The sequence below is a fragment of the Periplaneta americana genome, chromosome 1, assembly GCF_040183065.1.
Source record: "Periplaneta americana isolate PAMFEO1 chromosome 1, P.americana_PAMFEO1_priV1, whole genome shotgun sequence".
Classification (NCBI taxonomy): domain Eukaryota; kingdom Metazoa; phylum Arthropoda; class Insecta; order Blattodea; family Blattidae; genus Periplaneta; species Periplaneta americana.
Window position 1 is genome coordinate 65,839,108 of NC_091117.1, and position 23,767 is coordinate 65,862,874.

Here is a 23,767-nt window from a genome sequence, read left to right on the forward strand (position 1 = left end):
AATGATTTGTCTTGAATATTCCTTCATTCTAGGATTTCAGGCAGCTTTCGCCTATTTAGGTTATCAAAAGATTTTTCGAAGTCTAAAACCAACATATTTCTAGGTTATATTCTTTTCTTTTCTTTATTAACAATTTAGAAGCAAATGTTTTCTGACGCCATTTTGTTCTTCATAGATGAACTTTTCTGTTGTAATTTTTGTTTAAAATATAACAACTTTTGTAACATGTGTTAAGGGGAGGCAGAGGTGAATATTTCAAAATCCACAACATTCATCCGATTTGTTTGAAATTGATCATGGATACTAAGTATGTTATTAGTAATGGACATACCAAGTTTCATCTTTCTAAGTAGGCTACAATAGTTCTGTAAATATTAATAATTTTATAAAACTTTATATCGTTTGATATAAAATACTCCATGCACCATATTGTAAGAAATTTTCAATATTTCTTTTTATTTATATGTTCAGACAAGGTATATAAATAATAAGTATTAGTTTATTATGGGAATAATATAGTAATACAGTTATCTTGGTTTTAATTTCATACTTTTAAAGGGCACAAAATCAAAAACTAACATCGGAATATGAAAATAAAGATAAAAATGAAAAAAAAAAAAAACAAATTTTCATTTTTTCTTCAGTTTTGTTCGAAAATTTCACCTCTGCCTCCCCTTAAGCACGCTCATTCCTATGTAATTTTCGGGTCTTCAATGGAAGAATAATTACCAGTCATTTATTATTATTATTATTATTATTATTATTATTATTATTATTATTATTATTGCCGTTGTTGTGGTTACTAGATAGCAGGCCGGGAATCTTAAATACTGCAGTACACGACCAGCAATGAACACAAAACATGACAGTAGCCTTCACATATTATCAAGAAGGTTATGAATAAATAACAGGTGTAGACTATGTCAAACATTTGCAGAAGCAATAGACTCTGAGCTGTCAGGATGTCCTAGATTGGCAAGACATGCATATCTAGCTAGTCATAACAATGTATGCAAGTAAATTCATTACGAAATATTCAAGTGAATGAAACAACAGAGGTATTTGCATGATACAAAAGCTGCCACGGCATAGAAGTAATATCACTTGTGCTGTAAAGGATGGAAAAATAGATAAATACAAAAATAAACCAGAAATCATAATACGTTGTAAAACCACCATGACTTGACATAGTGTCCCAACTCGTACAAAATAACGTAACACACAAACAAACATAATCGCTGAAATACGATATTTCAAAATAAAAAAGTACTCGCTGCCTCCACAGAAATTTAAATTTCTGTTTGTTACAAAGAGGTTCACTGAACAGTTTCTTACCATTCCCAGTTCACCACACATAAATGCAATCCAGGTATAAATAATATCTATTTTAGACAATGCTTACATCAATCACAAAACGCTATGTTTGCATTATGGACTTCTTAACTTCATTGTAATCGTAATGATGTGATTGATTCTCAGTTACTATTATTTTTACAGTTTTTAAAGTAGTATAAAATTAACAACAATAATAATAATAATAATAATAATAATAATAATAATAATAATAATAATAATCTTCTGCTTCTCGGAATTAGCTCTAGACCTGTTTCCACTTAAGAGACTGAATCTAGCCTTTTTGTTTAATGGAAGGCAAATATTTTTTCTTCCTTTCGGTATAGGCCTAGGTATGGTGCAATAAAATGTGTGGCATTCTATCGGGTGACATTCTTCATATACGATCACACAGCTGCCTTCTAAGTTATGTATTTTATCATTTAGGTTCAATATTTCCAATTCATCTCTTATACAGCGTGTCTCAAGAGGAATGTAAAACACTTGAGGACAATGTAGTTTGGGTTAACCTAAGTCGATTTAACCTGATATACCTATGTAGAATAGAAATTTCTCACCTGTTCTATAGGTTTGTTCGTGATTGTTATTTTATATCTTATGTCGTCTTTCCCATAATTCACCATTTCAAATTATCTACGCACAACCATTACATCGTCTTCGAATGATCTTTGCACGTAAAAAGAGTATACAAATAAACTATTCGAAATATATTATCTACAGACAAAAAAACTTAAAAGTGACTGGCAATATGATTTAGTTAGGAGCCAAAAAAGATATTCGATATTGACAACACATTTGGCCGCAATTGTACATAATCAAGGCCTTTAAAAGTGTGTAATTCAGTCAAGCCTTACGTCATTGAAGAGATAGATACGCCTTTATGGGCCGTAAAATATTTTTAAGTTAATTTGTTTCTTTATAAAATAGGTAGGCCTACTCTTTTCTTTTTCTTGTGGTGAAATATCCTCTTCGAGATCTCTAATATTGCGCGAGATACTACCATCAGTTTTCGTACAAGTCATTTAACCTATTCCTTTAAAACTAGGGCCTACTCTTTGCATTCATTTTCCGAAACTCTAAATTTCACATTTGCTTCCCCTGGGAGAAAAAAAGAGAGATTTTAATAAAACTTTGCATGTTTGTGTCTTTTACACTTGTTAACAATTCTAGAATCTCATTTCTAGGATTTATTATTATTTTTAAGTAACATGTGTCAATGACATGTTAAAATAATAATGCATTCTAAATAAATTGAAGAAAAATAATTATTTTTTTTCCAAGATAAAAGTAAAAGAGTCATGTTTATATTGACCACGCAATTATTGTAAATATTTTAAAACAAAAATCATACAAAAAAATCCCAGATTTGTGAAAAATATCGAGGAAATCCATATCGTAATCTTCAATCGAAAACTCGGAAAATGAATTACTGTTAACATAAAAAAGTTGTTTCAAATACTAAAAATACAGAACAAAGTGGAAAAAATGAATAGCACGTATACAAACTTCTTTTTCCCCAAGACTGCTACATACCCAATATATCAATTTACACTTAACTAATACAATCGGTAATGTGTACATTTAACACACACTGTTGCAATGAAGTCACGGGACTGAACGTAAAACTTAAATCTGGAGAAAGGTAAAACAAACTGCTATTGCAAACCCTGAGAGTAGCAACACAATGCAATAGCGTGTACAACGCGCCACAAATCGCAATCCTGGCCGGAAGTGGTTAAGATATCTCGAAGGAACAACTTTATTACCTCGACCATTTATTCAATGCCACGTTAAGCACATAGCATATTATTAATTATAAGCATAAAAACAAAGAAATGCATACAAGCTTAATTTCATTTCACGTCGTAAAATTTACTGCGACGCTAATAAAGGGAGCTCCTTAAATTATCAGTGTGTGTCTGTGTGTGTGTGTGTGTGTGTGTGTGTGTGTGTGTGTGTGTGCGCGCGCGTGCGTGTGTATATGTATTAGAAAGATACGGAGTCCTTCTGAATTTAAATCATAACATACATTTATCATGCATACAATATCGGAATCCCTACGAGTCAACTTTAAGGCTCAAAAATACGACACAGTTGGCTCATTAAGTTATCTAACAGTTACGAGATTTTAATCGGTTAAGGACGCTGCATCAACTACATATCGTTGGTGTTCGTGCAAAATGTCGTAAGTTAAATTTACCAATTTTGCAGGAAAGGGAAAAAACTTAATATTTTTGTTGATTTCAGATCAATTACTTTGAAACTTAAAATATTATCATAAAAATACATCTTGTGATATTTTACAATTATATGTAAGCACCAAAATAATGCATGTCTAGAGGGGAAAAAATTGTTTGAATATTTTGACATACGACAATTTGAACGAACAACAACGATATGTTGCATTATACTGTACCTCTACCTAGTGCGGATTTCTGAGAGAACTAAAGAAGAGACTAGTGAAGTGCTTTGTGTGGAGTACTTATGGCATTTTATGGGGCAGACATGAACAATATGACGAAGTGAAGAGAAACGACTAGAAGCATTCGAAATGTGGATTTGGAGAAGAATGGAGAGTGAAGTGGACAGACAGAATAAAAAACGTGAGCTAGGTTTGAAAGGGTGGGTGAAGAAAAAACGATGCAGAAACTGATCAGGAAGAGGAAAAGAATTGGCTGGATCACTGGCTGAGAAGAAACTGCCTGCTAAAGGATGCACTGGAAGGAATGGTGAACGGGAGAAGAGTTCTGAATAGAAGAAGATATCAGATGATAAACGACATTAAGATATATGGATCATATGCGAAGACTAAGAGGAAAGCACAAAATAGGAAAGATTGGGGAAAGATGGGTTTGCAGTGAAAGGCCTGACCTGTATGATACTGAATCGTAATGATGGACGAAAGTTGAGTCAAAAAAAGAAGCTGCTTTATCGTCTACTTCGCACATGCATAAGATTTTAACAGTTGTCATAAGAACGCTACAATATGATCGGCGACGAAAAAATGTTAATAGACTTCTTTGCTCTCGCTAAACTCGAATTCCCCCCCCCCCCGACAGACAACAATAATATAGGCTTGATAATGCAATTTTCTGTCTTCTACTTGCCGACGTGGGAAATCAGAATATTTCATTGTATCGTGGTGACAATGTAGAGAAAATTCGATAGTTTGTAAATTGAATAGTATTTTAGAACAGTTTAGCAGCAAGAAAATTATCAATTTTCAATTAGTTTTATCAACGATGCTGAACGAAAAATATGTCAGAAGTGTACTTATCTCAATATTCTTATATATAACAGAAAAATTGTCAATAACAGTAATCTGCTTAAAATAAAATAAGTTTATATTTAGTGTCTATTTTATTATTTTAATGCATATATCTCAGTTTTACGTGCATATCTGAATGCATATTTTGCCGTTTTTTAGTGCATATGAATCTGCCCCCTACTGATAACACATCATGACTAGTCACTTCGAAGAAATTCAAAGCAGTTTCAGAAGTAATTCAGCGTGATACAAGAGGATGTGAAGCAGTAACCGCTACCGAATGTGCTATATAGCCACGAGACAGTACCAGACACAACTAAGTCGTCAAGATCATACACAGCCACGTCGTCCAAGAATGCAAACTTTTGAAAGCACAAACATCCTATTATTAGTATAGTCCTAGGGCAGTACTGAACAAGAAAACACTCCAACTGTATTGCGACTGTACAGTTATTATCGATTACTGATTGATAAGACAACTACTACAAGTATAGGAAAGTAATGAGATAGTTCAACAAAAATATAATTATGTTACCTATTACAAACATTCAACACTTGCATAAGTAACATACTGTGCTGTATCTGGTTGAAGAAATTCGGAAAATTTGAAATCGAGGAAATACTACAGTCGGACCCAAAATTGTGTCTGCAATTAGGGTGACACCACATTGGAATGTTAAAATTTAAATCAATCCCGCACTGTAGAAATCTGAGACATTGTCATAGGTGAGATGACAACAGGTTTTCACTTTGTTTAAAAATTCACGACCGCGAAGCGCCGAAGAAAATGAAAGCATCGCGTGATATTTAATAAACTTATTTCGCAACTAGAATAATAAATAAATAATAGAGGAAGTATTATAAATAATGAAATAGTAGTACAAATATAAAATAGTGTGATACACGACCTAACATGAGTTGTATTTTAGCGGAAGCCTTCTAAATTACTACGCACTGACACTCTCTTTCGCGGGAATGTGTTAGTTTGCAGTTATAGTCCGTGTCACCGTTTTTGGCTTGTGAAATAAGTAATGGGAACGTTGAATGCTAGTGCCCTGCCTTTAGCGTAGTCAGTCTGACAACTGTGTTTGTCAAATGGCTGATGTGGCGTGTATATGAAGTGGTACCATTCTCAGCTGCACTAGCAACATGCTCACAAACTAGACACTATACTTTAGGACATACGCCAAAAATGCTAGCGCCAGCTATAGAAGCTAAACGGTTGAAACGTTGATCATTATTGAGTTTTCGACGAAAAAGCCAATTTTGTACTACTGTACAACGACACTACATTCAATATTTAAAATTAATTAATAACATCTTTCTGAGGACGGATCAAAGATATTGTAATAATTACTTATCTGAACGTAAATCGTCTTCGTATTGCAGGATTTCATAACCTTGAGGCGATATGATGGAAAATGTACATACGTTGATGCAACAGACGTGTTACGTGTTCTATCCAAATGATGTAATACTGAGTGAGTATTTTAAACATGGATACGATCTGACGTTATCGACTTTTATGCACTGTGTGTATTGACTTTTATGCACTGTGTGTGATATGATAATCGGAAAGAAAGGAGGCTCACAAAGAAAGGCGTGATCACGGTTCGAATATGATCTGCTGCAAAATAACCTTTATTGCTGTAAAAATGGCATGTGATCTGACTCAAACAGAATTCTCTCGCCAGAAAAAAACGTTGCAATTGAACCTCTGACTCTGCAGTATTACATGTACAATACAGTAATGCCACAAGTAAATAAAAAAAAATATTCAGTCAGCATAATGAGTGAAAGAGTTTCTCAAATTGGCACCACCATGACAAATAGGATTAATGGTCTCATGTTTTTTTGCAAGTGTAAGATGTAAACGCGAAATAAATTACAAACAGAGACAGAATTTAATGTAATAACATCCCACTCAATAAAACAAATGAAGTTCTTGGAAATAAATCTTAAAGATAATGAAGGTATTACACGAACAAACAAAATTTAAGCGCAATAAAAGAAGCTTGGGAAGGCTAAACAGAAATGAACTAAGTACACTTTTGGCCAAAAAAAAAATGACAAGGAACTTAAGGAAATCCCAATGATAGCGTCAAACATCTATACTCGAATTAAATTAATAAAATACAATATGCCACGAACTTTCCCGTTTTAGATCACGTGGTCATCTAGGAAAGATTATGTTCATCCTTCCACCGATGTCTTGGTCTTACCAGGTCTCTGTGTCCTCTTGATCCACATGCTAAAGCTAACTTTGGAAGTGTGTATTCTCCAATTCTTTGTACACAGTTCTTCAACTGTTGATGGTTATTTTTAGAGTCCTTATGTTTAGCAAAATTTCCTTTTTTTACTGGGTGGAAGTAAATCATTATTTGCATAGATATAAATGTGATTTGGAGTAAATCAAAGTGATAGGGCCAATTTTTATTTTGCCTATTTTGCCTTTTTAAGATGTTTCTTACTAATAAATGCCTTTTTTTGTCATTTTTAATTTAAATTTATTGCTAAAACATTTTATGCCTTTTTCAAAGATTATTATGCCTTTTTTTTACATTTTATTGCCTTTTTGCCTGCCTATTTTTTACTGTTATAAATGCCTAAACATCCGGGCTCTAGTTATTAAATTTATTCAGTTAAACAATGACTTTGTAATTTTTCTCCGACGGCTGTAATCTTTTATGGTCCAATCTCGCTATGCCCAAAAACGATCTCAAAAGGCACATCTGAGTACCATTAGTTCCTATGAATTTCAACTTTTAAAAATGGAATTAAGTACATTGACTTATATTAACCAATAACTAAAATTTTATGTGATATTCAGGGAAACGTATTATTTGACAGAACACAAAATAAGGAAATTAAAACAAAGAGTAGCATTCAAGATTTGGATAAATTTCAGAACACGCATTCCTTCCTTTACCTCTTACTTCAAAATTCCAATCTTATGCACACAAAATAAATTATTGGCACTGAAAAATGCCTTTTCGTAAGCATGATGATGCGCATTTGACAAACTCAGACAAATCTGCTCTTTTTAGTATTGTAAAATATAATTTTCAGTGAGGAATCCGTATACTGAAATTGTCCCCAAGATTTTACGAAATGCAATGAAGTCAGAAGGAAATATTAAAAAGGAGTTATCAGTAGAATTAACGAAAATCAACGTAAACCTTCGTTAATCCTCACCGTGAGACCTTCAATATATGCACTATAAATGTGTGAATAAAACACGTAGACTACTTTCCTAAAAATTAATATTGTCCATGGACCAAAAATACAACATAAATGGAGTAGACCTAAATTTATTAGTATTTTACTGAGGATCAAAATAATAAAAAATTGAGTATTTTCCCTTCAAATAATTATCGGCATGTACAGATACAGATTTAAAATTTGGAGCGAGTCTTGATGGAAGTCCATCTGTTTGTAGGCAACAATTTCGCACGACTGTCCACAAGTAGCATATGTACAGGGGCTCTTGTTTACTGCATATGCGTAATGTGTTGTAAGAGAAACTTAAACAATAAGGGAGCTTCAAATTTTATTTCTTTACATGTACACTTCCGAAAGTATAGTGTTGGTTACCTTACAGCAAAAATGACATCTGTCAATTCGCTTCCTTAGTTACGGTGTAGATCACCGAAGCGTAACCAAAATCGACGTATGAGAAGAGCAAATCTTAATATATTACACAAGGAACTGTGACCAATATTACCGATAAAAATTTTCCCCAGCTATCGTGGTGGTGATGGTGGTCGTAGTAGTAGTAGTAGTAGTAGTAGTAGTAGTAGTAGTAGTAGTAGTAGTAGTAGTAGTAGTGCAAAAGTTAACCGGTGTCAGAATTCAACGTAAGTGAGAAATGGTGGACAAAATTTTGCCTGGAGATATCAGAGAACGGGTTTTCTCACACGCAGTAAATTTATAACACATAACTCATACTTTTACCTTTCTCCTGCAGATAACCATGGTAATGATTTTCCAGCCCTTCAAAATCCATAATCTTCGGCCGGATTTGAACTCTAACCTCAGCTGTCATGGCATTCGCGAGACCACAGAGGCCAACACTAACTAGATTTCCATTTTATATATCCATGAGTACCCTTACAACGAAGAGAAAGACCGAATATTCGGATATCGTCTGTTATCTTGCCATAAGAACTAAATAAAGGAGTTTTCTTACTTTAGAATTACATACATACCTCCAAATTATATAGGCTAATTTCAATTCCTGTAACGATGCTTAAGGAATATCAGGTGTTAAGTTGCTTCAAATACTACAATAACTACAAAGTACACTGCATCACTGTTAGATAGACACAAACTAATGAAAGAAAATCTTCACTTCACCACTGTAACCAAATAACTTCTAACTTGAAGCACACAGACACATCAAAACGTTTCCAATCTCACGAACACCAAAAGAAAACTGTATAACGGCTATCACTGCTTAAAACACATTTACGGAAGTAATCGCAGCACTAGTAAGCACAGAACACGATAACAAAAAATCATCACTCGTTCTTTTAAAGGTCACTATTTGGTTCAAACAGATTAACTTTTATTCCAACGTCAACTTTAATCACACACAACATTACATCGCTATTAAACGGCTGGTAATGACTATAATTACAATATCCAGCACAGTTGATATGAAAGTGTTGATGACGTCTTGTTTTGACTATAAATAATTACAAAACACTCGTCCTCCGGCGGCTGGCTGAGCTCCTACTGCCGTGTATACATGTTAAGTTAATGCACGCCCCCTCCACTGCAATCCCCTCTCCTGCCGCGACCGACTCCTTCCACGCGACAATACGCACAATTCCTGCACATCTGCACAAGGCCCGTTAGTGATACAGTATCAAGGCACTCCGGGCATGTGAGGGAATTCTGGTTTACCAACACAGGCAGTGGCACTGCTCTGCTTAAGGTGCAAACAGCGAGTTCTTAAACTGTAGGGCTTGCCCCCAGAAAAGCCACCAATTTTCAACTCTATCCAAAGAGTCTCCTTTGATGCATGGTTTCCTTGTTATCCGTTTGTCTCTCTCGTGAAACCCACTCTAGAATCTTCTTAGGTCATTCTGATTCTTTCTCACTATCTGTCGTTTTGTAATTCGTCGGCAATTTATGTTATTATTGTATTTGCCATTTCGCAGTCCCAGCAGTGTGTTCATACGAAATTAAATGTTTTGTAAATCGTCGATAATTTATCTTATTGTATTTGGTATTCATCCATCTTAGCAGTGTGTCTATTACACCAACTTAACTATCGGTTTGTAATTCGTCGATTAATTTATATTATTATTTTATTTGGTATTAATCCATCCTAGCAGTGTGTCAATACCAAATTAACTGTCGTTTTGTAATTCGTCGATAACTTATTTTATTATTGTATTTTTTGTCCATCCATCCTAGCAGTGTGTCCAGACAAAATTAACTGTCGTTTTGTAATTCGTCGATAACTTATTTTATTATTGTATTTTCTGTGCATCCATCCTAGCAGTGTGTCCAGACAAAATTAACTGTCGTTTTGTAATTCGTCGATAACTTATTTTATTATTGTATTTTCTGTCCATCCATCCTAGCAGTGTGTCCAGACAAAATTAACTGTCGTTTTATAATTCGTCGATAACTTATTTTATTATTGTATTTTCTGTCCATCCATCCTAGCAGTGTGTCCAGACAAAATTAACTGTCGTTTTATAATTCGTCGATAACTTATTTTATTATTGTATTTTCTGTCCATCCATCCTAGCAGTGTGTCCAGACAAAATTAACTGTCGTTTTATAATTCGTTGATAACTTATTTTATTATTGTATTTTCTATCCATCCATCCTAGCAGTGTGTCCAGACAAAATTAACTGTCGTTTTGTAATTCGTCCATAACTTATTTTATTATTGTATTTTCTGTCCATCCATCCTAGCAGTGTATCCATACAAAATTAATTGTCGTTTTTTGTAATTCGTCGATAATGTATCTTATTATAGAACTTGATATTCATGCATCCTAGAAGTGTGCTCATACGAAATTAATTGTTGTTTTGTAATTCGTCGATAATTTATCTTATTATTATATTTGGTAATCATGCATCCTAGCAGTGTGTCCATACAAAATTAACTGTCGTTATGTAAATCGTCGATAATTTATCTTACTATAGAACTTGAAATTCATACATTCTAGCAATGTGCTCATACCAAATTAATTGTCGTTTTGTAATTCGTTGATAATTGATCGTAGTATTGTATTTCCAATTCCTTTGTACTGTATTTTTCTGGCAATAAACATTATTATTATTGTTATTATTATTATTATTATTATTATTATTATTATTATTATTATTATTATTAAATCTTAGCAGTGAGCCCATACTACATCAACTGTCTTTTGTAATTCGTTGATAACTTACTACTGTATTTGTTATTCATTAATCCTAACAGTGTGTCCATACCAAATTAATTGTCACTTTGTAATTCGTCGATAATTTATTTTATTATTGTACTTGGTATTCATGAATACTAGCTGTGTGTGCATACCAAATTAACTATCGTTTTGTAATTCGTCGATAATGTATCTTATTATTGTACTGTATTTGGTATTGCTCCATCCTAGCAGTGTGTCCGTACCAAATTAACTGTCGTTTTGTAATTCGTCGATTATTTATATTACTGTATTTGTTACCTACTCATTCATCCTAGTTGTGCGTTAATACTTTTAAGCAAACCCAACAAACTCACAAAACTGTGCAAAGAACAACAGACTTGCAGCAATTTCATTACGTTCGAGACTGTAAGGTGCACTTAAAAGGTATAGAAGCAACCTTCGAGACCATGCCGAAACGCTGGGATGGGCAAGACAGACGTGGGGGTATCCTTCACACTCAGTTACACTTGACCGTGGTCTACCTGTGACATCTGAAACGTAGCGAAACAATTGCTCTACTTTGCTGCAAGGTTTCGCTACTGTTTCACTAATTAGATGAAGGACTGCCGGTTCTTAATTGCTTCATATTATATTTCAAAGGATTTTATTGCTTCTTTATTACCGTCGTGAAAATATAACACAACATAACCTGCAATCATTTCATAGGCTAGCCGCAATGCAGCCTATGCAAAAGCAAAGGCGGATAAAGAAAAGATCGTGGGTTCGAATTCCACTTACAGCATGGATGTCTCACGTATATGTATTGTATTTGACATTGACTCGACTTCGTGCCAACCCCACGACACGGGAGTCCTTCGTTTACTCTTAATGGAATACGTTCCTGGTGTCCTCACATGCATTACGATTTATAATGCCAGCGAAATGAGGTCCAGGTCCAGCGCCGAAAGTTACCCAACATTTTCTCTTAATGGGTTGAGGGAAAACTCCGAAAAAAAACCGCTCGTTGTAGGTCAGACAAATTAACCGTTACTCCACAGTGATGGACTTTGGAGAGACTACAAGTTGTGCACTATTCTAATACAAAATATAGCAAAGTATGTAGCCATCAATGTAGCTCAGTCGGCAGACTCGCTGGCCTGCTAATCCGGAGCTGCGCTCGGGCTTGAGTTGGATCCCCCATTTGGTCACATTTAATGGTTTCTTCCGAGGATTTCCCCAGCGGTGGGATTGAAGCCGGATGGTCTCTATGGCGAGTCTTCAGCCTTACTTCATTTCATCCCCTTTGGTCTGATTACCTGGTTGGGTTTTTACCGAGGTTTTCCCCAACCATAAGGCAAATGCCGGGTAATCTTTTGGCGAATCCTCGAGCCTCACATCATCTCACTACAGCTCCCCAAAATATTGTAAAAAAATTGTAAAAAATTGTAGAAAATTACAAAATTGTAAAACTGTAAAAACTGTAAAATATTGTAGAAATTAAAAAAAAAATTGTCAAAACTGTAATTGTAATATTGTAAAATGTTGACTTGTTCCACAACTTAAAGCTTCATTGCTCATGTAAGATCTATGGAATATAATAAATGAAATGAAAAAGTGAAAAAGAAATTGATGATAGTGTATATTTTTATGTCCTATTAGACCTAATCCGTTGTCATGTTGGGTACTAAAAAAAAAAGATAATAATAATAATAATTTCTTATTGCTAGAATAAAGATACATATTGTTTATATATATATATCCCCCCCTCTGACACATATCATCAAGTGAGATGTACTGCCTGATAATAGATGCACATTATCAGGCAGAACCTCAATCGACTATAGAGACTGTATATAAGATGCTGAAACTGATCAGAAAAGGAAAAGGAATTGGCTGGGTCACTGGTTGAGAAGAAATTGCCTTCTGAATGATGCACAGGAAGGAATGGTGAACGGGAAAAGAGTTCGGGGCAGAAGAAGATATCAGATGATAGACGACATTAAGATATATGGGTCATATGAAGAGACAACGAGGAACGCAGAAAATAGGAAAGACTGGGGAATGCTTGGTTTGCATTGAAAGACCTGCCCTTGGGCAGAACACTATGAATGAATATATAACACTCTAGCACCCCCAGAAAGATTACATACTCACGCTCGGTGAGCATTCCACAAAATTGCAAAACAAGTATTTAATCAATTAACAAAAATAAAAGTAAAAAGGAAAAAAGAAAAACACTGATATTAACCTAAAATAGCTGAAAATGTATATTTCCTTCATAAACAATAATTTTTAATTGATTTTTTAAAATAAGGAGCATTAGAATTGGAATGTTTGGTAATTTAGCTATTATCTTGTTATAGAGCCTTGGACCGGAGTTGCTAATACGATAAGCTACAGTTGTGGTACAAATGCATGCATATTTTATAGTATGATAGTGTATGGAAATTCTGTGTCTATTTACTACCATATCAAGGCTCACTGGATGGCATGATAATTAATTCCGAGAAAATAATACCTTATTTGATTCGTAACATTGACGTTGGTTTATTATTATTATTATTGTTATTATTATTATTATTATTATTATTATTAATATTATCATTATTATTATTATATTCATTAAAATAATCTTCACGATTAAAATTTCGACTTCACTATCGAGAATCGCACCCAGACTTGTTACACTTGTAGCCGGAAACCTTACAACTTGAGTCATAATGGAGAAAAATAAACATTCCTTAATGAAAGTCGATAGACGTTCGAGAAAGTGAACAGTTAAAACAAGTGCGTTTACAAGACAGCTAGCCTTTTTAGGCGACCCCAAAACTTTGTGAGTCTACCGCAACATTCGACAACACTAAGAAGAAACTAAATGTAATTACAACAGGAAAATATCGCGAATACCTGGCTGTCACTTGTCAGTAACTACGTAGACATACGCACTCACTTTCTAACCGCGACAACTCACACGCTGGTTACATCTAGTTGGTTTAGATTTAGATAGAGACACAACTTTATTTTGACTGCAAATATAACAAACATGTACCTACACGTGGCGATGGTACATGTTGTTGTGCAGAACAGATCATTTTATGAATGATGAAATGCAAATGCCGAAACGGCTGATGCCACACTGTTTACAGGGAAAACCCAAGGCGACTGTTCAGTCGTGAAGGTCATGTACAGATTGAAATACATTCATATTTCAAAATTACCGTTCTACAGATCTTGAATTGTTAACACTAGGAGAAAGCTGGAGTGGTTATTAATCAGGAGCGAGGTGTGGTGTCCGATGCAGTAATGCTGCAGCCTTATAAAAATGCATGCAATCATCGTCACATGGAACGGTCCGAAACAAAACCGTCCTGTGAGACAGAATATCCGATCCAGTATGCTGCAGCCTAATAACAACGCGTGCAATCACAGTCACATCGAACGGTCCGAGACAAAACCGTCCTGTGAGACAGAATATCCGATGCAGTATGCTGCAGCCTAATAACAACGCGTGCAATCACAGTCACATCGAACGGTCCGAGACAAAACCGTCCTGTGCGAGACAGAATGTCCGATGCAGTAGAGTAGGCTATACTGCCGGGCCGAAGGGAGTAAGCTGGTCACTACTAATAACGTAATCACCCAGCTGTCATTAGTTGACTATCATTATTTCGCAGCATACAGGCACATTCTTCATTTTCATCTGACTTAATTAAATTATTACAGAGCAATTACAGTCCTGCAAGTATGTAAATCATTGCTAGTAACATATAGAATGGTGTTCATGAAGTAAACTCATATAAATAATTTTGTACTATATTACGTAAAATAACAAACCTTCATTCATGAAGACAATAATTATTGCTGACCTGCGTTCACATATGCAAATAAGGAAAACACTTATCAAACATTTGTTACATTGTGAAACCAAATCCATGCGTGCTCATCGTAAGAACTTTATGGTGGGCGTAAGTGAGCTTGATAGCCACAAGTGGAAGCATACCGAATTACATTAACAATAAACTAACTAAACAGAAGTACCATTTAGGTCCTAACAGAGAATTATTATTATTATTATTATTATTATTATTATTATTATTATTATTATTATTATTATTATTATTATTCACACGAAATACACAAGATAACAAAAAATATAAACAAATGAAAGAATTAACACACTTTAATAAAATTAAATAAAATCAAGTTATAGTAGTAGATAAACTAAAGTGGTACGGTATTATATTTTACAGAAGCGATCGTTGGAAAACTTTCCAGAAAAGAAACCTCAGCAGCCGTGGAAATGTGAATCTAGTGCAGAATGTTACAGATAACTGGAAAGATTATATATTTATTTATTTTTTTTTTTGTATTTATTTACACTGCAAGTGGGCAAGCACCCGGTGGCAGTGGTATATACAATATAAACAATACACAATAAAATTTACAATACACAATACAATTTTACAATACATATACAATTTTATACACAATACAATAAGAATACAGAATATTTAAAGAGGATAAATGAAAACAACACTGATAAAGCTCGCGCGTGGGTTCGATTCCCGCTTCGACTGATTATCTGATTTTTTCTTTAGGTTTTCTTCAAACGTAAGGCGAATATCTGGTAATTTATGGCGAATTCCGGCCTCATCTCGCCTAATGTCATGTAGCTATCACATCCCATCGACGCTAAACAATGTAAAGTTGATCTAGAATCGTTAAATAACCAGCTAAAGATCAGTGATAAAGAAATTAGAGAAGAGAAAAATAAACTTCATTGGTCATAGAATCAGACATAACAGACTTTAATAGACATGCTCACTAGAATGAAGTGAAACAGCTGTGAGAATTTAAAAGAATAACAGAGGAAAGAGAAATAAGGTTGAAGTGGCAAGGCCAAGCTTTTACTGATTGGTTGAATGACTTATTATATTGTCAACGTCATTCTAATGTCAAAGAAGCAACCGTTGTCTATTTTTTTAGTTGGTTATTTATCGGGGCTTCATCAACTATCAAGCTATTTAGCGTCGATGGAATTGGTGATAGTGAGCTGGTACTTGGCGAGATGAGGCCGAGGATTTGCCATTGATTACGTGACATTCGCCTTACTGTTGGGGAAAACCTAGAAAAAGTCCAACCAGATAATCAGCCAAAGCGGGAATAGAACCCACGCATGAGTGCAGCTCCGGATCAGTAGGCAAACACGCCTACCGCCTGGGCTACGCCGGTGGTATAACAAAGACACTTCTTAGCAGGATAGACAATTGTGGAGGAGGAAAATTAGCTCTGAGCGAAGGAAGCCACGTGTTGAGGAATTTACTTAAAAAAAAAACATTACTACTGTTAATAGGAAAAGCGGAAGAAGATGATAACATCTAAAGTTAGTAGAGCTTATATTCCTTCATGGTGTTTGATCAGCAGATGTCCAACTTCATACAAAAGGAATGAGAACAGAGTTCATCCTCGCTTCTATACTGGCTAAACAGCGACGGGCCTTGTTGAGAAGGCATTGCACATGTTTGTTTGTCTAGTAATTCTTCAACGAATTTGTAGAAGTTTATTGAATTCAGCATGAATATAATTAACAGAGAGGGGCACTAATTAGTCCTCCAAGGTCTCACTGTCTGGTATGAAGAAAATTGAGGACAATAAGTTAACACACAGGGTCGCGGACGTTGCGAAACATTTTATCATTCTTATTTTCAGTAGCCTACGCACATTCATTTCTCACACAATTCTTTATTCTGAAAGCTGCTGATGCATTTATTTATTTTGCTGAAAGAGTAGCATACCACAATGCAGCAAATCAATACGCAGTTTCAATGCTCACTGTCCCGGTCCAAAGATTCTACCTGAATTAAAGATTTTAAGAGAGTTTAAAAATTATATCTGCATTAAAGGTTTAAGAGAGCTTAAGGCAGTGCTCGTCAGCACTCGCTGAAATGGGTAACGGGTAAGCAGTGCAACGTAATATGCCCCGTAGTGCAGTAGGAAGAGGGAGAGAATATACCCGCCAGCAGCCCAGTGCAATATCTTATCCGCGGGTAAGCGACGCTAGCCCGTGGGTGCACTGTGTTGATGATCGCTGGCTTAAGGTAAGTTGCCTACCTATAAACACAATAGTATGTGCTGTATACAGTATTAACTTGATAATGTTTTCATACCATGCATTATATTAAATTGTGCATTTGTGTAAAAGAATACAAACCCTCAGCCACAATTTTATTGTGTTTCTTTCCTTATCTCATTCATAATGAAGCCTCTATTGTCATAATTATCATCACCACCATCACCTAGACCCGGAATTTAATGGTATGTTATCCATTAAGTGCTGAGACTTACATGGAGGAAAGTCTGTACAAAATTAAATTAATAAGAAAATCCCTCTCGTGTATAGGCGAGAAGTATGAAAACTTTCGCCCGGCCTAGAGGCAAGTCTCCAGTGTTCAGCGTCTGCCTCAATTTTTCCAATTGTAGCGGTCTCTAAATTAAGCGGGAGAAAAAGAAAACATACAGAAACAAATGATACTGCGAGCATGTAGTTGAGATTTCGTCATTGCTTCGATTTAAGCAGTGCTCTTGAGCGAAATGGCGGTAATCTACGAAAATACAAATTTGAGAAGCAATTCTAATACATTTTCATGAACGAAAGAAAGAACAGCATTTCTCAACGGAGAATTATTGATTTCAACAACCTCTTATGATTTCTTTATGAACGTGTATGGACAATCATCCAGAGGTAAATAAATCATGTACAGATAAGTATCCGATAAATCTTTGCGTGTACTGTACGTGATCACTTACCGGAAAAAAATTCGTTCAGTACGTTCGGATTTTTGTTATAGTATCGCTCACTTGTCAGCATTTCCGAATTAATCATCAAATAGTGTTGTAATTTATCGCTAGAGTGCATTATTTCATCGCAGTGTTCTAAACTGAACCTCAAAATAAAATGAATAGCTTTGTAACTTAAACTATGAAGGACATATCTGGTTAATTTAGTATTTTCCCAATCACATCCCATATGTTCTTTCTCCATATTACATTGCTATAATTCTAATTTCAAAAATTGCAAAGCTTTTCATACTGCTGGACTTAATAAAACAAGCTTTGCGTCATCTATTTCATTATAGAGTAGAGCATCGATTATCCGAATACTGATCAACCGAAACATCGGCTAACCGATAGCGTTCCAGACGGAAAATTTGAATTTGCGCGCGCGCCATGTAGAAGTTTCGCTAGCGATGTTTGCGAGATTTAGCGGCAAAAAACGAGTCTCAGCTCTGAAAAATAAAAAAGTTTTAACTTCTTTTCCTAAACTGTAGGTCTACTTTAATGGCCGTTTTGAACTTGTCAAACTAGGCTACTTAGTTTTCTGTGTTATTTTAAAAGGCGTGTGATACAAAATACTCTATGTACAGTTTTGTGTTTAATATCAGTGTTTCTTTGTTTCATACTGCTCCTATATCACCGGCACAATTTGTTTTCGTAAATGATCGGTTATCCGAAAAATCAATTATCCGAACACCCCCGTCCCCAATTGTTTCGGATAATCTATGCTCTACTGTACCTTCAATATTACCGCGATTGGAGACCTTGCAATCAATATATTTGCTATGACATTCTTCATTTCGATCTTGGCCCGTACTGAAATCCATTTAGAATTCTCTAGCCAGAATTCTGGATGGACATGCGGACAGAGGCGATGCGGACAAGTGGGCGTTGCTCCATTTAAAATAATGCAAAGAATAAAAATCCGAATGCGCCGTACGGATCCGTTCCGGTAAGTCAGCGCCTATCCTGATTTAATACTTTATATGCAATAATAATTTATAAATTCTGATTATGTTGCCATGGTTACAATTAAAAAGAAAGAACGAGTGTTAATTTCACTAGTTTTGCACAAATATACAAATATATATATATATATATATATATATATATATATATATATATATATATATATATATATATATATATATATATATATAGGATTGGGCAGATAAAACCGGCCCCATCTCATATCATATGATTTGGAAAATAAATTATGTAGGGTATTGTTTTCTTTTCTTTCTTTTTTCTTGAAAATGTAATTGTGTTGGCTATATCTTCCGCGTGTTTTGTGTCATTGTTGTTATGCCATTGTTGCTTATAACCTCTTCTGGTTGCTGTTTAAAAGTCATACGTTCTAAACATATGTAAAGAGTTGTTTTAAAGTCAGACGTTCTAAACACATGTAAAGAGTTGTTTTAAAGTCAGACGTCCTAAACACATGTAAAGAGTTGTTTTTTAAATAAGCATGACTTATTCAATACCAGAGCGAATATTTATTGTGGAGGCGTACGGACAGACCAGGTCTATTAAGGAAACACAACAATTATTCAGAGACAAATATCCGCTTCGCTCAGTACCAGCGAAAAGCAGCATTCAAGATTTGGTGCGAAAATGGCGTACGACTGGATCCATAAAAAATGTAACAAGGAACAGAACTCCTTCTGTCCGGACTCCTTCTGGATCCATAAAAATGTAACAAGAACAGAACTCCTTCTGTCCGGACTCCTTCTGGATCCATAAAAAATGTAACAAGAACAGAACTCCTTCTGTCCGGACTCCTTCTGGATCCATCAAAAATGTAACAAGAACAGAACTCCTTCTGTCCGGACTCCTTCTGGATCCATCAAAAATGTAGCAAGAACAGAACTCCGTCTGTCCGGACTCCTTCTGGATCCATCAAAAACGTAACAAGAACAGAACTCCTTCTGTCCGGACTCCTTCTGGATCCATAAAAAATGTAACAAGAACAGAACTCCTTCTGTCCGGACTCCTTCTGGATCCATAAAAAATGTAACAAGAACAGAACTCCTTCTGTCCGGACTCCTTCTGGATCCATAAAAAATGTAACAAGAACAGAACTCCTTCTGTCCCGACTCCTTCTGGATCCATCAAAAATGTAACAAGAACAGAACTCCTTCTGTCCGGACTCCTCAACTTACGGCGCGAATTAATGAATTTATCACCCATGAGGAATTGACACGTGTTTTCATGAACCAGTTAAAACGTGCACAGAAGTGTCTAGATGCAGATGGAGGGCACTTCCAACATTTATTATGAAGGTAGATGCATTTTATTTTCATTCCATTTGAAGTTTGTTTCAAATCATTAGTACCTATCAATGTCATAACACGGGCAGGTTTTATCTGCCCAACCCTGTATATATAATCATAATTCACGCCTCATTCTGGTTTTTAGTTTGTATTATCATATCACAGATCACAATGTACACAAACTTCGCATCTTCCCCAAAGCCTAGATTCACACAAATACTTGAATATGCGTCTCATAAATTCTTCGTCTCACGTCTGGCCGCACATTCCGTCACGTTCATGGCACGAGTCCTGCACCCACTCCCACGCTGAATGCCTCCCTTGCAATTTTAACACCTCTATATTTCGTCATTTCCGCAGTCATGTTAAATATATACCTCTCTCCGCAAGAACATTCATTCTTTCTCTCAGCCAAGTGAATGAAACAAAAATATCAAGCGGATCAGATTCCGTTATTTATAATTATATCATGCGATAAACAATTACACACCAATGCCAATCATAAAAGGTAAAGAAAAAAAGCGATAGAAGATTAAAGGAAATCCCTGTGACTGTGTGTGTCTATACAGAAATTAGGGTCACTGAATTAGGATAAACAGATTCAATAAATTAAATTTGCTGTAAGATTTAAGTGTGCCTAATGAACGAAATGAAATAATCTGTGAATAACAGTCAGCCTTCCAACAACAATACATTAAACTAGAACGTACAGGGACATCATTTTATTTTTACTTCAATTTTTATTGTACCTGAGTTTTTGAATGTACTTCACTCCCACCCCTTCTACTAAGGAAGTTCCAACTCCACACAGAACCAAGACCGCAGATAGTAAGCAGTACTGAGTTACTGAGTATAGTACGTTCCAGAAATATGTTCGCGTTTTCCAGTGACGAAAGAGCTTTCAATATTGAATCATATTTTCGCACAGGTACTGTCCGTTTGCCTACGTCGCATCCCGATTTCCCCCACCTGCTTCTGCTCGCCCCTCTGTAAAAGCTGGGCTGTCTTAGCTCTTTTCTGAAAACATTAATTTCTCTTAGGAATTGGACGTTTACGTAATATTATACAGCTGTTTAATTTAACTTAAATAAAAGGGACTCGTTAAGTAATTAACTGTCACGTGATTTCCTCCCTTTCTACAATCCTGCGGCATAACTACTTGGACGGACAGTAGATAGCATGTCTGAGTAATTTTATATTTTCGGCTCGTGCAGAAGTGAAGATTGAATTCACAGTACGTAGAGTAGGTACAGAATTATTTCAACATGAGTTACTAGTACGAAGGACGAAACTGGCAATTGGAATTAGATGCAATAGTCTATAGTGCGATAATATGCATTTTCAAAATTGTGTTTAAATATTCATATTATGATTATTTTTCAATTTAACTTCTTTCTCTATATTGTACGCTAATGTGCTGTAGACAGTATAATATACACTGCATAATGAATACGTTCGCATGGATAACTCACTTCGTGAGTACAAACACTTATTCTTAATACAGTACTGTACTTTGATTAAAGAAAAACCTAATGAAATTTATCAAACTCAAAATCGCGATATTTCCTAGTTTACGTAAATGGATGAACTACTTTTCTTCCATCCTATACCTAGTAGAGTGATTTGTGTTTTACGCCAGTATCATCGAACTCCAGTCTTGGAGGGGGGAGCAAGCGGTGTTTCCGGTTCTCTAAAGGTATAGACAGGTTAATATTAAAAATGTTAGTAAAAATAAAATGATGTCCCTGTACTATTTCTAACAGGATAAGCAAAGAACTGTTTTTGAGTCACAGATAATTAACAATTAAGTGGTATACCGTATATAAGTACATTAGAACAGCCAGAAAATATTATTTATACACCTGTATGTGAGTAATATCAAGTCAAAGTTATCCATGTATTGTGCACACGCCTGTTTCTCGTCCATGTCAAAACACAACTGAATACCCTTATTATTATTTTTTTTTCATATTTTGCAAAAAGAAAAAAAAAACATGGATTATAAAAACCTCTTACAAGTAGATTATGTAGATACGCGGATTCCCCTTTTGTATGGGAATTAGAGACGAACAAAACTGCCCCTCTCACTCGCTGTGTTCGTTGCATTTGTCTTTCGAGTCTCGCTCACCATTCTCAGAATAGCATTTGGTCGGCGTGGAAAGATTTCGTAACTTTGAATAACATACATAATTGAAACAAGTAATATTAGAGATGTCTAATTGATAAAAAAGACAAAACAAAATAGTATCTTAGTTACCAAAATATTTTGGTTCTTTATATTACGATATTACCTATGGTAATATAAATAGAAAAAAAAAAAAACAATGCTCAAATAAATTTGCAATTCTAAGAAACATAAAACATAACGTTAATATCTTTTTACTTGAGATTGCACACTTGATCTGAAACATATGAAAAGAAAATTCTTAGCATTTTAATAAGGACCTAGTAATTAAATAAAGATTGGGGAACGGATTATTATGCACAGAAAGGAAGAGATGATGTTTCAAATAGGTTACTTGATTGTTTATACAGGTATAAACGACTATGCGATTCAAGACTGTTTGACGTTTGGGACTATGGGAGTGATCAATCTCGACGTCTCGAAACATTCACAAGCAGTATTTACGTCAACTATGCGACGTATAGAACATTGTCGTGCGGGTTTTCGGCTTTGCGGGCGTTGTTAGTCTTGCTTTCTCGATTGTTGGTCATCTCTAATGGGAATGTACTTGGTGATTTCGTTAAGTTCACCGGATATTTATTTATTTATTTATTTAGTAGATTTACTTCTACTGGCAGAGTTAGGGCCATAAAACCTTCTCTTCCACTCAACCAGTATTAAAACAATGTCATAAGCATTCCCATGACGACCAGTGCAATTTCCGTTCCATCAAATTGTTTCACTTTTTAGTCGCCACGGTGGTCTAATGACTAAAGCGCTGGGCTTATAATCCTGTGGACCCGGGTTCGTCCCCGGTGTTCCTCCAAATTTATAACTTATGTTGGGCAAACCCGTGATCCAGGCGAAACAGAGGTTTTCTTCGGGAGCTTCGGTTCCTTTGTGGCATCTCATCTCATCTCGAGTGTAGCGTAAACCAGCCTCCTATTGCGCTTCCTGGGCAACGACTCACGTCAGTCGGTAACTTGGTCTACGCAACTGGCTTCATATGGGTGAATGATGAACAATCAAGCACCCATCATTATTTAAAAAAAAAAAAAGACGGAATACAGACGTTAAAGGTAAAAAAGATAAAGTTATTCCCGTTGCAGGCGATGAAGGCTCACAGGGTAGCGGGAGATTAAAGTTTTCATTTTTCAAGTCTGTGTCAAAACAACTCAATAACAATACTTTTTGATACATTGCAAACACCCCATGGCTTATAATAAACTCTTACAAATAGCCTGTGTACCTATGAGGACTCCCCTTTTCTATGGGAATGCACTCGTAACGTAAATTTATGTCTCGTGAAAAAAAAAAAAACTGTTCCATGAGTGAGAGGGCCCAAGGAAAATTTTCCCGCCAATTATTAATCATAAAAACGTAGAGGTTTATATGAGTGACCCAAGGGTTTGTTCGACCTTTCACTTGTATCCGGTCCAAATCAAAATGCTTTTATGTAAATCCTGAATTGCAGAATCCCCATATTTCCATTTGAGTAAATTTT

The 23,767-nt window shown here is 35.3% G+C and overlaps 1 protein-coding gene across 3 annotated transcripts in view; it reads right to left on the reverse strand.

The window, feature by feature from the left end:
- RhoGAP19D (Rho GTPase activating protein at 19D) overlaps positions 1-23,767 on the reverse strand; it is a 554,578-nt gene that overhangs the window by 497,516 nt on the left and 33,295 nt on the right. The window contains exon 1 of one of the 3 annotated variants that reach the window (XM_069821534.1): positions 8,830-9,335. The exons of the other annotated variants lie outside the window; for them this stretch is intronic. The gene's annotated coding sequence lies outside the window, so the exon portion shown is untranslated. Of the gene's footprint in view, positions 1-8,829; positions 9,336-23,767 lie in introns of those variants that run through there. 3 annotated transcript variants of the gene reach the window in all.